Source organism: Bos indicus, chromosome 20, assembly GCF_029378745.1.
Source record: "Bos indicus isolate NIAB-ARS_2022 breed Sahiwal x Tharparkar chromosome 20, NIAB-ARS_B.indTharparkar_mat_pri_1.0, whole genome shotgun sequence".
NCBI classification, from domain to species: domain Eukaryota; kingdom Metazoa; phylum Chordata; class Mammalia; order Artiodactyla; family Bovidae; genus Bos; species Bos indicus.
The window spans coordinates 11,150,467-11,166,009 of record NC_091779.1 but is presented as its reverse complement, the minus strand read 5'-3'; the positions used below and the strand labels follow the sequence as shown (position 1 = coordinate 11,166,009).

Sequence of the window (15,543 nt, the reverse complement as noted above, 5' to 3'; positions counted from 1 at the left end):
AGAGGTGGATATGAGATAGGACAGGAAGTCTGCTGGGTGGAGGTTTCAGGAGGAGACTGTCACTAAATGTGGTCAGACTTAACTGGCACCTGGACTGAGGATGTGATTTGAGACAGAAAAGTAGCTTCCATCTTGTAAGTGTGAAGAAAAGAGCCACACCCAGAAGGTGCTTCAGCAAGAGGCTGGAAGAGAGCTCAAGTCCTGTGGGGGAGTGGGGGGGGGGGGGGGAGCCCTGTGGTTTCCTTCAGCTGGGGTTCCATCCTGCACCAGGTAGCTCAAGTCTCCTCTTTACGAAAGAAAGATAAACAATTTGGTTCCAACGCTCAAGATGGGTTTCTGGTCCATGCAACTCAACTCAGTTTTAATGGAGACACAGGCCTGGAGAGGAAAATGCTTAACGTGAGCCTAGAACCCAGTAGTAAGATCCTGGGAGCTGTGGAGCTCCTCAGAAATAATGAAGTTCTTAGGGACGGGGACCCTCCCATCTCTTCATCATTCACACAACGTGAGCTCCTCTGCACATAGGTAGCTGCCCCAGGTCTGACCCAAGGAGCAGATTAGATAAGCACTTGACTATTAATGGTGCTGGTCATTGCTACAAAGGGTGGTGACAACTGCAAGGAGATAAATGATTATAGGAAAGGCACACGGGAGTTCCCCAGGGGGCCCAGTACAAATAATAATTGACTGGCCTTCATTAGGACCCTATCCTGTGAGGACTCACAGGACCAGGAAGATGCTTTGGATGGCACTGACTTTTGAGAGAACAAGATCAGCATGGATCCAAAAAGAGAGGGTCTGGGAATCCTCCTTAAAATTGACACACAGTATCCGCTCTCTTTTCATATCCACTTTAGGTGTATAGGAGGGTGGGGTGGAATATGATAAAGAAAAGGCCATCCTTGGAAATTCCCTGGTGGTCCACTGATTAAGACTCTGTGCTTCCACTGCAGGGGGCACAGGTTCAGTTCCTGGTTGGGGAACTAAGATCCTGCATGCTACTCGGCCTGGCCAAAAAAAAAAAAAAAAAAGCCATTCTCAATATTAAAGGCCTGTTTGCAGAGATCAGCAGCCACCCTTCCCTTAGCGGAATTCACCCAGGTGTCTAGCCTCATGGGAACAGAGCCTGTGATGAGGTATCACATCGTTCTGATATTATGGACCTAATCAGAGGAAGGGCTCCCTACCCCCAGTTCACACCCCTTTTTGTCCTCCGCCCTGTCCAGACCCTCATCTGTGTGTCCCAAACAGGGCTAGGCTGGGCCAAGAAGAATGGCTAGGTCAGAAGCTGCTTCTTATCAGGATGTGGCCTTGGGCTCCTGTCCCCATCTCTCTGTTACTTGACGCTTCCTCATCTGCATGAATGGTGTCAATCACACCTCCTAGGGTCCTTGTGAGGAGTAACAGGAATAATTCTCAAAAGGGTCAGACAGACACACGACCGTGAACGCTGGGTTGCCTTATTTAAGGATCCGATTGCTTTACTCGGTGATCTGAGAGAACACAGAGTAGTCCAGCCGAGTTCTCAGAGAGGAAGAAAGTCACCCAGCGGGCACTGAAGCGGGTACTTCTTTGGGGGGTGGAAGGGGTGCTGCTCTGCCCTGTCAGGCCCGAGGTGCCCACTGCCCCACCTCTCAGGCCTCGTGATGCTGGCTGGACCCAAGCCCCGGGGCCCTGAGGGCGTGGAGTCACATGGGAAGCCAGCAGCGGTCCAGGGGGAGGGGGCAGACACTGGGTGACTGAGGAAAGCCGCGGGGAGGGGCGGGAGGCGAGGCACCCCCAAGTATTAGGAGTGCAGAGCCTCCCTTAGTGAGGTGAGTCTGCATAGATGGTCACAGAGTCCTCAGGTTGCTCCTGCCAAACACGAAGTATATGTTTAAACTGGAGGACAGAGTGTGTAAACCATTAACAGGCCTCCCGACAAAGCGACAATGATACAATATGCCCTTGTTGGGAGGCCTACCTGAATTCTGCCTTTGTGTAATAAAATCTGTGCAAACGGCCTCTGGGCTGGGAGCCACTGTAAGCAGGCTTTTTATCTAAAAGCCTTACCTAAGAAACACAATAGCCCAAGTTCACCTGACATGATTTCTTTTCAAGGGGTGTGTGTCTGTGTGTGTGTGTGTGTTTTCTGAGGGGGAAGGGAAGCAGGTAAGTGAACCACACTGGAATTCGCATGTCAACTTCTCACTTGTGAAATCTGTAGGAGAAGAAAGAGAGGGCGTAAAATTCGATGGTTGAAATCCCACATGGAGGGGGATTCGACCAGAGGCAGCCACCCAGTGGTAGGCTCTGTGTCCCACTGGCGCACCCTCGGTTAAACAGTACATAGGTTCTGGGATTTTTATTCTTCCCAGAGGAGAAGAGGCTGCTCCTGACCTGGGCAGACCTGGCCACCACACACCTTTCTCTAGGGATCCTCAAGCAGTCTGTCAACATGGCCTCATTGTTAAAGCAAGCTCCCCACCCCCTGATGTGGTCAAGAGAGCCTGGAAAGAGCCAACAAGGGCTCTGTCCTATTTCCTCATCGGGGAGTGACCTTGAGTCCCCTCACAAGTCTGAACAGGATCTTGCTGAAATATTTCAGCAGGATTTCAGTGCCTCTGTCACTAAGATTCTCCAGGTCCACAGTAACGAGTGTCCCTGACATCCCTCCTTAGGTTCCTTCATTTATTTCTACCCCCAGCAGACTCCCACGTGCACACACAGTTGCTTCAGATGTGTCTGATTCTTGGCGACCCCATGGACTGTAGCCTGCCAGGCTCCTCTGTTCCTGGACTTTTCCAGGCAAGAGTACTGGAGTGGGTAGCCATTTCCTTCTCCAGGAAGTCTTCCTGACCCAGGGATCAAACCCGGGTCTCCTGCATTGGCAGGCAGATTCTTTACCAACTGAGACACCAGGGAAGCCCTAAATCCAGTGCTAAGTATCCTTAATAATAGACAGAAAGGGAGAAGGACAAGCAAAGATGGAGGCACACACCGGAGTGATGCAGCCACAGCCAAGGACCATCTGGAGTTACCAAGAGCTGGGAGACGCAAGGAACGGATTCTCCCCTAGAGCCTCTGGCAGGTGCACATCCCTGTGGCCACCTTGATCTTGGATATCAGCCCTCCAGAACCATGGAGAGTATATTCTGTTGTTTCTCGTCACCCAGTTTGTGGGAATTTGTTATAATAGTCCTAGGAAACTAATATAATCTCTAAGATTTAAGACTAGAAAACCAGAAACAGGAAACAAGGTGAAAGAATATATACAGTAGATAGTGTATAGAATGTGCCACTCTTGGTATTTTTAAGAACTTTGTTTTTAAGAACACATTTGCATATGCATAGCATATGACTTGAGGATATAAAAGATACTGGCAACAGGGCTACCTCTGGAGAGAAAGGCACTTGTGTTCTAAACAGCATGCCCTGGAGAGGGCAGCACTCTGATCAGCAGAATAATGGCCCCCTACAATGACATCCACATCCTAACCTCCAGAACTATGACCGGCTTATTATGTTCAAATGCAAGAGGGAATTAAGATTGCAGATGGGCCTAAGGTTGCTAAAGATCTGACCATAAGATAGGATGATTATCCTAGACTGTCCAGGTGGGCCTAGGAGTCACAGGAGTCTTTACAAGTAGAGAAGGGAGACGTTGGAATATTGGTGGTGGTTTAGTTGTTAAGTTGTGTCCGACTCTTCCGATCTCATGGACTGTAGCCCACGAGGCTCTTCTGTCCATGGGATTCTCCAGGCAAGAATCCTGAAGTGAGTTGCCATTTCCTTCTCCAGGGGATCTTCCCGATCCAGGAATCAAACCTGGGTCTCCTGCATTGCAGGCGGATTCTTTACCAGCTAAGCTACAAGGGAAACCCGATTGGAATGTTACTTGATTAATAAAAAGAAAGGAAGTTCTCATACACACAACAACACAGGTGAATTGCAAAAGCATCATGCGAAGTGAAAGAAGCCAGTCACCAGGGATGACATACGGCTCCACTCACAGGAAAAATCCAGAAGAGGAAAATCCATACAAGTCAGAAAACAGATTAGTGGTTGCCAGGGACTGGGGAGGAAGGAGCATTACAGAGGAGGTGATGAGCACACGGTTTCTTTCAGGTGTGCTGAACGTGTTCTAAAATTGACACTGGTCATGGACACACAACTTTGTGATTATCCACAAAGCCATGTAAGGGAGTCAGTTATATGATATGTAAATTATGTCTCAATCAAGTTGACTTAAAAAAAGTAGAAAAGGAAGACAGAAAGGGATCAGAGTAGGAGGAGTAACCTATCATTGATGGCCTTGAGGATGGCTGGGGCCCACAAACCAAGGAATGCAAGCAACCTCTAGAAGTTGGAAAAGGCAAGCAAGCCTCCGGAAGGGATGAGACACCTTAGGCTTAGCCCAGTGTGACCCGTTTCAGACTCCTGACTTCCAGAACTCTAAAAGAGTAAATCTGTGTTGGCAAGCCACTCATTTTCTGATAATTTGTTACAGCAGCAATAGAATACTATTATAAGTACTTCTTACACCCTTTTGAATTTTGTGCTGTGTTCGTATATTACCTCTTCAAAACTCAAATCAAAACAAGGCAAAACACCTATTCAGAACAGTGATTTGATGCCATTTGGGAAATTTTCAAATATTTGTAACACTCTTCTTCAATAGAAATACAATGCAGCCACAGATGTGAGCCATATGTGTGATTTTAAATTTTCTCGTAGCCACATTTAAAAAAAAGAAAAAGAACCAGGTGTAATAAATTTTAGTAATACAATCTGTTTAACCTATTATATCTAACATATACCATTTCTATATATAATATAAAATTATTAGAGATATTTACATTTTCTTCCACACACTAAGGCCTTGAAATCTGGCGTGCATTAGTCAGAGCACATTTTCATTTGGACACGCCACCCTGCAGGCACTTAGCAGTACCATGTGTCTAAGGAGCAACACGAATATATCAATACGACAGCAATTTGGGGTGCAGGGTAGGCTTTTCACCTTTTGAGCATGCTACATCATGCCTAAGAATGTGGCTATGAAGATATTTATTGCAGCATTGATCAAAGGATAAAAATCTGAAAATAAAAACAGTCTCCAATGCAGTACAGACACACTTTGGATATAATGTAGACATTAAAAAGAATTAGCTAAGGCTACATGAATTGACCATAAAATATTGACCATGACCCTGGGTATTACTAAATGAGAACATCCAGGTACGCAGTGTTTTTGGATAATTAAGAAAACCAACCAACATATAAATATGATATTATTCACACAAAGCTGGTTACTCTGCCCAACAGTGCAAATACTGTATTGTTATTATACTATCATTACAAACGATATTACAAAGGTATTATGAATACTATCATTAATATTCCCCTTGTACACATTTTGTTGTGTATTGCTTTGTAATTTAATAATTGATGGATAGAGAGAAATATTGATAAATAGATAGACTCAAGAGTAAGTTGCTAATCAAATCCTTAGGAGCATCCCCAGTGATCACACCATTGCCAAAGCATAAGCAACCCCATCAAAGACTCTCTCCTTACCATAACCCTATATAGAACTGACTCCTTCTTTTACCAGGTACTTTTTCCTAATGAGAGAGAGGATCTCAAAATATGCTCTATGTAACAATACTTCTAAATACACACACAAAGTTACTATGCCTGTAGAATCTACCAGTCTGCAATAGAATAAAGGTCTATTCTGCTATTCTGAGAAACAGTTTGTATCTTTTCCAAACTCACACTTCACCAAACCCATCCACCCAATACCCAGATAATAATGAGATTTTTAAAAACGTGTATGTGGGGGGGGTGACATGAGGGAGGGAGCCACGATGGGGTGCCTACCAAATAGAAAGCAAGAGGTTCCATGAATGGATTAAAAGAAACTCCCAGAAGGTTTCTAACACTGCAGACCTTGGAGTCTCTTCCAGTGTGCAGCACTGATCAGTATTATTGGGTACACAGTGCCTTCAGTCTGGTGCGAGGTCTGCCGTCCTGTGCTAGCAGTATGCAACAGGGAACTCAGGCCCTACAGTATGGCTGTCCAGCCTGCAACGTCCAGGGAATGAGACTCTAATCTGGGTAATTCGGACACGAGTTAATCCTACAGCACAGTGCCCCTGTAAAGTGAGTCACCACCTGCTAGCCTGATAGTCTGTCACTCAAACAGCCCAATTCAGGAAGCAGCATACCTGTGTTCCTTGGACTGACCTGTGTGACTGTGTACCTGAGTATTCCTTCCAGGCAAAGAATGACCTGTCGAAGAGTTTGGCCAAGATCCCAAGGTTGTCATAATATTTTTGCTTTACGTCTTTTTTTCCCCATGGCAAGTAACATTCAAAGCGTTACTGAGACTTTGTTTTGTATTCTTCCCCTTCCTGCATTTTAAATATTTGGGAAGGAAGGGCTGGGGGTGGGGAACCCTCTGATGCACTCAGAAGTGGGTGCTGGCACTTACTGACCTTCTCTTTGCTCTACACACTAATTACAAAGCAGCAGAGAGAATCCAGGAGACCACAAGTCAAACTTCGACAAATATTTCTTGGGGCTTAGTATGTCTCCTGGACATGAGACCCATTCTTTTGATCAGTCCAGTCGCACAAGGCCCTAGGCCGAGAAGGGCCCGGTACTTGGTTTAGAGCTCTGCTGTCATTGTAGAATTCTTAAGAATTCTTTGGTATATCTTCTATGCTCACACAAATAGACACGCACAACTGTGATTCGGCAGCAGCCCTGCAGCACAGTGGGCAGTGTGCCCAACAGCTGTCCAAGTCATCCACATGCAGGAGCAGCCTCGGGCACTGGGGTACCATGGACCCACAGGGGTTGGCCGGGCCATGACCTCGACCCAGATGTATGGCAGTGGCCACAGCAGCAGAAATAGCTGGGTCCCAGGCCCAGGGAAAAGGAGACCCATGGTGGGAGGCCAGCTTGCCCATCAGTCCCTAGAGCCCGACCTTGCCGTGCCCGCACAAATATTAGCTCTCCCACCTGAGCACTAGAACAGGAACTACAGGCACTTGGGCAGTAAACTTCGAAAGTAAATTATTATAAAACAGAAGCATAAACGAGGACATCAAAATAGAGCTTCTTATGGAGTTAATTAGAATGCAAAGAGTTTAGAATCACCAGTTTGGAAACTGCTGCCAAACACTGCAGAGAGAATGTCTACAAACTTAGAAAGGGGAATTAATAAAAATATGAGAGCACTGAGTAGAAAAACCCTACACTATTTTCATTCGAAGCTTTAGATGAACCGATGATTAACAAAGAAAACAATTTTAAAATTAAAATTTTCTGCCTAATTGAAGGTAAGGCAAAGCATGCATGAATATGTTTTAATCTATATAAAAAGTATGAAGTCACTTGTTTCTTGTACAGCCTCTACAAGCTGACAGAAACTATCAGAGGAAACACTAAAAGGCCTTTGCATAAATTTACATGTGAAATTAAATTCAGGCTAACATTAACTGCTTTGTAGAGAGTTAAATCTTTTTAGAAAAACTGTTCTACAAGAATTAGTTCTAGATGTGTGAAAATCTTATATACTTTGAAATTATCAGAAATGTAGCCTAATGTGACAGTCTATAACATGTTCCTAACTCTAGTAACTCTAGATGCATCAGATTTCTCAAAATTAAAAATTATCAGAAATTACTTTCTATCTTGAATTTGTTAAGAATGACTGACATCACTTTCAAAATTAAAGTATAAATATATCAATATCATTAAAGGTATAAATTTGATGACCTGAATTTGCAGAAAACTGAGCCAGTGATCTTGTGATCAATCAAAATACTGAATTAATGCATTGCATTTATGTATTCTATGAAATTATGTCATGAAAAATATCTTTTTGTAAACTTTAAGTACGTGTTATTTCTCATGAATTGACATTACTCTTACTATGTTTCATAATAAAATATTTTTAAGGAAAAATCTTTATGTTTTTGTACCTTTAATGGCACTTTTTCCTGCTTTTTGAACACAGGCTTGACATTTTCATTTTGCACTGAGCTCTGCAAACTTTATATAGCTGACCCTGGATACAACATTGCATTCAAGTCAACAAATGTATATTGATTGAATTGTACGTTGTATGATTAATCAAGATGAAAATGTGGGAGATGTATCTTCAAGGAACTTATATTCTATTGTTTCAGGTCAAATAATTTTAATATATGGTAGAATTTAAGTCAGAGAAGGCAATAGCCCCCACTCCAGTACTCTTGCCTGGAAAATCCCATGGACCAAGGAGCCTGGTAGGCTGCAGTCCATGGGGTCGTTGTGGGTTGGACACGACTGAGTGACTTCACTTCCACTTTTCACTTTCATGCATTGGAGAAGGAAATGGCAACCCACTCCAGTGTTCCTGCCTGGAGAATCCCAGGGACGGGGGAGCCTGGTGGGCTGCCGTCTATGGGGTCGCACAGAGTTGGACACGACTGAAGCGACTTAGCAGCAGCAGCAGAATTTAAGTATCATGTAATGAACAATGAAAGTATTATGAGAATATAGAGGGAGATTAGTCATTTAATTTATGACCTCTTAGGATCCTCAAGTAGCTTTACGGGACAACTCAAATGTTTCTAAATTCCTTCCTGACTTCCTCAGGAGGCTTAGGCCTGTGTCCCAAGTTTCAGGTTACCAGTATTCCTAGTCAGTTGGCAATTACATGGTTGGTAGTATCAGAAGGAATAATGCCTTTCTTCATTAAAGCCCTTCTTCATTACCAGCAGCATGAAGATGAATTGTGGACTGAGTCCACATATGGCCTAGTCCATGCTGCTATGCCTAAGTGTAGTATATATTATTTATTCTTCCATTCCATGTCCTCAAAAGTTTGGAAGGTAAATGACCTCATCTAATTCATGCATCATTCCAGATCTGTCCACTTGCCTTGATTTTGACCTTGAGAGGAGTAATACCTTGTGCTTAAGGAGCCAGATCCCTGCTGCCTTGGCCAGCATCACAAGCCACTTCAGTGACTGCTTGCTTAGACCCTGGAATCGCTCCTAGGCGCAACCTAACAGCAGCTGGCCAAAGCACATACCTCTAGATTCCTGCCTTTTGACTTAGGAGTTTTCTGTTGCTATTGAGACATGAGTTATCTTAGGGCCCACTTGGCATCCATATATGCACAATGCAGAAAATACATGTGAGTTAATATCCCTTGGGACAGACTTTGACTAATGGGTGTGAACACTAGCAGATAAATTCTTCTCCTTTTGTTCTGTTGAATGGACTGTTCCAGAGATGTAGTTTCATGTGACTTCTCTGGAGACATCCTCTGAGGCCAAGCAATAGTTCCTGAAAGCTATGGGCAGCTCAGAGGCACATTTCTTTGCTTTTGCTTTTTCCTTCTGTGTTAACTTCCTCTCTTTTCACATCATTGCCTCTTCCTTAGGATTTCACATCTAAGTAAATTATTACCATGTAAGAATTTGACTTGGGTTTAATTTTCTAGGACATATGGGCTGAGATATTAATATGCTGTAGGTGTATTTCTGACATGAACACTTAGGCAGCAGTATAATCTGGTTAAAAGCATAGACTCAAGCTGGGCCACCTGGGTTCCAATCCCAGCTCCTGCATTTAGCACTGGTATGACACTGAGTAAGTCACTCAGTCTGCATTTTCATCACCATTAGCAAAAATGCATGTTAGTAGCTACCTCAAAATTTTTATGTGAGATTTATAAGGCACATAGTAAGAGTTATGTGTGTTAAATAATTAAAGGAGAAAAAGAGACGAACATTGAATTTCTTTGCTAAGGAAAACTCCCAATCAAAACACAGATCCTATCAGCAGACTTCACCTTTTGACCAAATTGAATTCAAGGAACTAAAGATAGAGGAGCCTTGGGGGATAAAACTTGGAATGACAAGAACTGAAGCTGAGTCTCACCTACTATGCATGGTGGTGTGGGAGAGAGCTGACTGTTAAATATTCAGGCATGTTGTGATTTCAACTGTCATTAGCTTGAAATTGGCCATGATAGCATTTACACTGTGGAAACCGGCAAATGCCACAAATCAGGGCTTCACATTTCTTCTGAGTCTCAAAAATGCCACGAAGACTAAGTGGAAATATTTGTTAAGCTATGAAGTGTTACTACAAAAATTAGCATTAATATTTGCCTGTCACACCACTAGATAAGGGCTTGGATCTCTGTATTATTTGGCTCCATTCAAATCAAGAGCCCTTGAGGCTTCTGGTGACTCCTCGTTTCTGCCTCAAGAAAAGAAAGACGCCTAAAAGACAACACGGGGCTTAGTAAGAAGTGTTCTCCGTGATCTCAGTTTCAATCACGTCACATAAATTTCCTCAATTTGTGTCACAGATTTTTCAAAGCATTTAAAGTATTAATTTTATCTCACATTTGTGTATACTGGAGAGACTTGAACTACAATCAGTTCCTTGCTCTCCATTCCTAACTTCACTCTCTTTCACTCACATTGCCCATGTCTCTTCCTTCTTCAGTAGCATTCTCTCCTCCAACATTCTTGTTTTACCCTTCCCCAGCCTCCCACATTGCCAAATTCATTTTTATTTAATGGATTTCTGTTCCCTTATCACTTGGGAACTCTTTTCTAATTTCCAGAATTAAGGGAAGTACCTTTCTACCTATTTTCATTGCAGCCGCCACACACTTCATCTTATCTATTATTTCTGTGAAAGAAAATTCAGCTCATTTCCTGGTCTCCTTTACAAGGCTGTGCATTTCTTTTTTATTATGTATCCCCATATTTAGTGCAGTTCTTGGCTCATAGTAGATTTCAAACACTGATAAATTTCTATATGGCCTTAAAAAAATTTTTCCCCTAATTCCTACATGAATATTTATATATCCATAAAAGACCAATTTTGCTATAGGACAGCTTACTTGAGTAGAAAATTTGTAAGTGTATCAAGTATAGCTCAGGAATCTATAAGCTAATGTCTAACATGTCAGATACATGGATATATTCTAGCATAAATCACTCATTCTGGATTTTCAAACCAAAAAGTGTACATTTCCTCATAGAAACCGAAGGGAAAAGGAGTCTGAGAGCAAAGGAATCATTTCTGAAGTCTCTGATAATAAGGAAGGACACAAGGATCCTCAGATGTCACCATAACCCTGGATTTATTCCTGGGTAGACTTGCTTTTATTAGATAGGTAACTGTGATCCTCTGTCCTAGTATATTTCAAGGAATATTTTAATTAAAATGTGTTCAGCATGCATGAGTTAGCATACTGGAAATGTCATTTTAACAGAAAAACTTTCATGTGCTTTGTGGCTGTGAACCAAGGAGCCAGTAAACAAATGGAAACTACAACCAAAAAGCCATTTTTAGATTGGAAACTTAGAGGTACTCTATTTCGCACTAAGAATTTCTCTTCCTCATTGGGCTTTTATCTTTGCATTTCTTTAAGAACTTCTCATTTATCTCAAAATAATCTCCCTTTCTTAGTATCTCCCCTTAACAAGGCAGCACCCTTCTGCCCTTGGAATCTTGTTAATTACATTTTGGATAGAATTTGGATATGTTCTTCTTTATTACCCATTTTCCACCAAAACAGAGAAAATCACTTTATCCCCCCTGGATAAAGTAGAAAATCATTAAAATTGGTCCAAGACCATACTACAAAGCTACAGTAATCAAACAAGCATGGTATTGGCACCAAAAACAGACATGCATCAATGGAATAGAATAGAGAGCTTAGAAACAAGCCCACACACCTACAGCCAATTAATCTTCAATAAAGGAGGCAAGAAGACACAATGGGAAGATGACAGTCTCTTCAGCAAGTGGTGCGGGGGAAGTTGGACAGCCACATGCAAATCAATGAAGTTAGAACACTCCCTCACACCACAGACAGAAATAAACCTAAAATGGCTTAAAGACTGAAATATGAGAAGTGACACCATGAAATTCTTAGAAGAGAACATAGGCAAAACATTCTCTGACATAAATTGTACCAATGTTTCCTAGGTCAGTCTCATAAAGCAATAGAAATAAAAGTAAAAACAAATGGGAACTAATTAAACTTAAAAGCTTTTGCACAGCAGAGAAAAACACGAAATAAAAAGATAACCTGCAGATTGGGAGAAAATATTTGCAAGCAATGCCAACTGACAAGAGCTTAATTTCCAAAATATACGAACAGCTCATATAACTCAACAGCAACAACAACAAAAAATTGAAAAATGGGCAAAACACCTTTTAGTTCTTTTAGTCATTTCTCAATGATAAGAACCGTGCATAAAAGAAAAATCTTCATCTCTCTTATTCACATCCCTAGAGGCAAAAAAACAGATAGCAGCACAGTAAATATAAATGGATGGCTCAGTCAAGGCACTGTAGCCAAATGATCATCTGTCTTTACACAGAGGCAGAAGCAAACTCTGCAGCTTCACCAGGCTAGACTCATTCCAGCAAAGGGCACCCCTGCATACTTGCAGGAAGCTACTATCTTATAAAATGCCCTCCATGCATCCAGGGCTTAAGAACAACTGTAGAAGTGAGCAGATCAGAGGCTCAAAGGCACAGAAAACTCCCAACAATATACCAGGTAGAGCTCTTGCTTTGGGTTTGCAAACTATTCTTGGAAACCTTACATGGAGTCAAGATTCAGAATATTCACAAATTCCATTCAATTTCACAAATGTGCTATACTTTTGGACATACCCTTGATTGAGATGGAGAAGTTTATCCAAGAAGCAAACCTTCTTTAAAAAGTGAGTAATTCACATTTCTTGGGAGATATGGTAACTAAAACAATCAGAAGGAGGAAGGTTCGACAGTGACATCTAAAATACCTTTTTCATGTTACCTAACACATTCCATCTGATTAGCATCATTACTCCCAATTTCAGAAAACTGAGATGAAGAGCCATGTAGAACTAGATTTAAAACTCAGTTTCTCAGCTGGGATGGGATGGGATGGTCTTCAACTCTGTCTCCAAAGCCCTTTCTTCTGCATCATGAAACCCCTCATGAGGCTCTTTAATCGCAGCAATAAAGGGACCAAGAGTAGGATACGACCAACTGTATCACTGGTCCCTTGGCTTTTGACTCAGTCGCAATATCCACTATGCAGTAAGTGGTCCAAGGGTCCCATCACTATTAATTTATGCCACTATTAAATGGGCTTTTGGCCAAAACTTGTCACCTCAACGTTTCAAAAGTACTATGAAGACAAATTCAATGTTTATACTGGTGTATTCTTTACCATAAGAATCCTAAATTTGGCCTCCTATTCTAATTTATATTACTTCAATTTTTTTTTTAGTTTTTGTGTTTGTTACCATATCACTGTGTTCATTTTTGCTGTAAGCCACCTCAAAGCCATTGTGAAATAAAGGTAAGTATAAAGAAATAAATTATACTTACTGTGGTAGATGACAAAAAGAGTCATAAATTTTTATGCTTCCTTATATCCATGGCTTTTGCTGTAGAACATAACTCCTCCCAGAAAGAGAATCTATTTCCCTACTCCTTAAATCTAGACCGGCTTTGTGATTTGCTTTAGACAATAGAATATGACAGAAATGAGAGCGTGCCAGTTCTGAGCCGAGGCCTCCACACCTTGCATGCTTTTCTCCCTCGGGTCCTTGAGGCAACCATGGTGAACAAACCCGTATTTAGACGAGACACCACTTGGGACCACCGATTCCATCTTCCTAGTGAAAAACCAGCCAACTCCAGAAGCAGAGACTCCTGGGCACTCTGTCATGAACTCCAGATTCATAAAGGAGCCCAGCTAAACTCATAGCACCAGACAGCTAATTCCAGCCTAAGTAAGCAAAATAAATAGCTGTTTTCTTAACAAAGAAAGCAATAGCTACCTGATACACCTATATTTATAATTGCCATGCATATGCACTCATACTGTAAGAAGTGACTGACTTACATAATCTCAGCCATTTTGAGCTGGGCACCGTCCTTGTTTTATAGCCGATCCTTATACAGGTTTAGCGACTGGCCTTTCCTCTTCCATAGTGTAAAGTAGATCAACCTATTGGATTGTCATAATAGGAAATATTAGTTAGAACTCCTTAGCCATGCACTATTTCACTTGTATACTTTCCCATTTGGCCTCCAATTAAACAGACTGAAAAATGAAGCTTGAAGTCATTTGCAAATTTTTCATATTTTTGCTTAAACGTTAAACCTTAGATCATTGAAAAGGATGAAGTCAAATTATATGGAAGAACCGTCTTATCAGAAAGGTTTTTCCCAAGTCTGAGAGGCTTTAAGAAAGTTCTGAGAAAGCCAGGTACTCTCTGAAGGATCCAAGTTGCCTGACATCCCTGAAGGTTACTCTGTAGAGCACTCCTCAGGGGGCCTTTGAGACTACAAATTACTCATTTGGAAGTTTATGGGCTGACACATCTTGAGAATGTCTTTGAAGGAACACAAATGAACGTTCTATTTTCCTGACTACAAAACTCAGTACTAAGTCACGAGCCAAATTCTGTTCATTCTATTGGTCTTTGTCCACCAAGTATCCCTTCCCAATGCATGGGCATAAATCAGCTCCCAGTGTCAGAATGTAACAATTTCAGGAGATTGAAAAAAAAAAAAAAACAACCAACGTCCTTTCAGGCTGGCTCTGCAATCTGTAACCTGTGAGAGTCAAGATCTCTTCCAGTAAAAGAGATAGCACAGGCATTCCAGTGGTTAGTTGAACCTTGTATTATGTAAGGATGAAAGAACAGAAGGCTGCTCAGTTATCCCAGCTGTGCTCAGATGGGCAAATACAAATTTATAAACTAAAATTAGAGCACTTAAAAATTTTTCTACTTGATACCTTAAAAAAACAAGATGCACTGAATTTTTCTCACTTTCATCTTGCTTCTAGTTTGTATTTCACTTTGTTGTTCTTGAGTATTTTCTACACTCTATCAATCCCTTCCTTGCCCAAGGACTGTGTGTGTGAGTGGACACACGTGGGGCAATGAGCTCTGGGGACAATGGAGGCAAGGGTGGATGTACCCAGATAATGAGAAGGGGACAAATCCAAAGTCAAGGAGAACTAAAGACTGTTCAATAATAAAAACTATATACATATGCAATTGAGCAAAAATCTGAAGTATAATGGGTCACATTAAATTTGACAGTCACAAATTTTCCAAAGAGCCCTCCTTAGACCTCAGTTCCTACAATGACAGTTCTAACTCAAGTCATTAACTCAAAGCCCTACAGGATTGGCCCTCTGCCAACCAACACCCCTTATCATATTTGCTTTCTGGTGTTGAATATGAATTCTTGCACCTTGTCTATGAGACTAACCTTTAGACATTTCACTAGTAGTTATTAGGCTAAAAGTCAATCAATCTCCTCTGCAGAAACTTTAACTTTGAAATGAGGTTCACACTGGTTGGATGCAACTGTGGGGCTTTTGAATGACTGGGTCAGGAAGGCAGATGGGTCTGAAAGTTCAGGTGGGAGATGGTATTCAAATGTTGACAAAGGGTGACATGAAAAATTAGCCTCCTGGTTCTGCATCTTGCAGACTTATTGTGTGATCTC

At 41.8% G+C, this 15,543-nt stretch overlaps 1 long non-coding RNA gene across 2 annotated transcripts in view; it reads right to left on the bottom strand.

Annotated features, from left to right (window-relative positions):
* Window positions 1-211: 211 nt before the first annotated feature.
* The window catches only part of LOC139177992 (uncharacterized), a 32,607-nt gene continuing 17,275 nt past the window's right edge, over window positions 212-15,543 (bottom strand). For both annotated transcript variants that reach the window (XR_011562411.1, XR_011562412.1), the window contains one exon: window positions 212-14,026. This is a non-coding gene — a long non-coding RNA (uncharacterized lncRNA). The remainder of the gene's footprint in view (window positions 14,027-15,543) is intronic.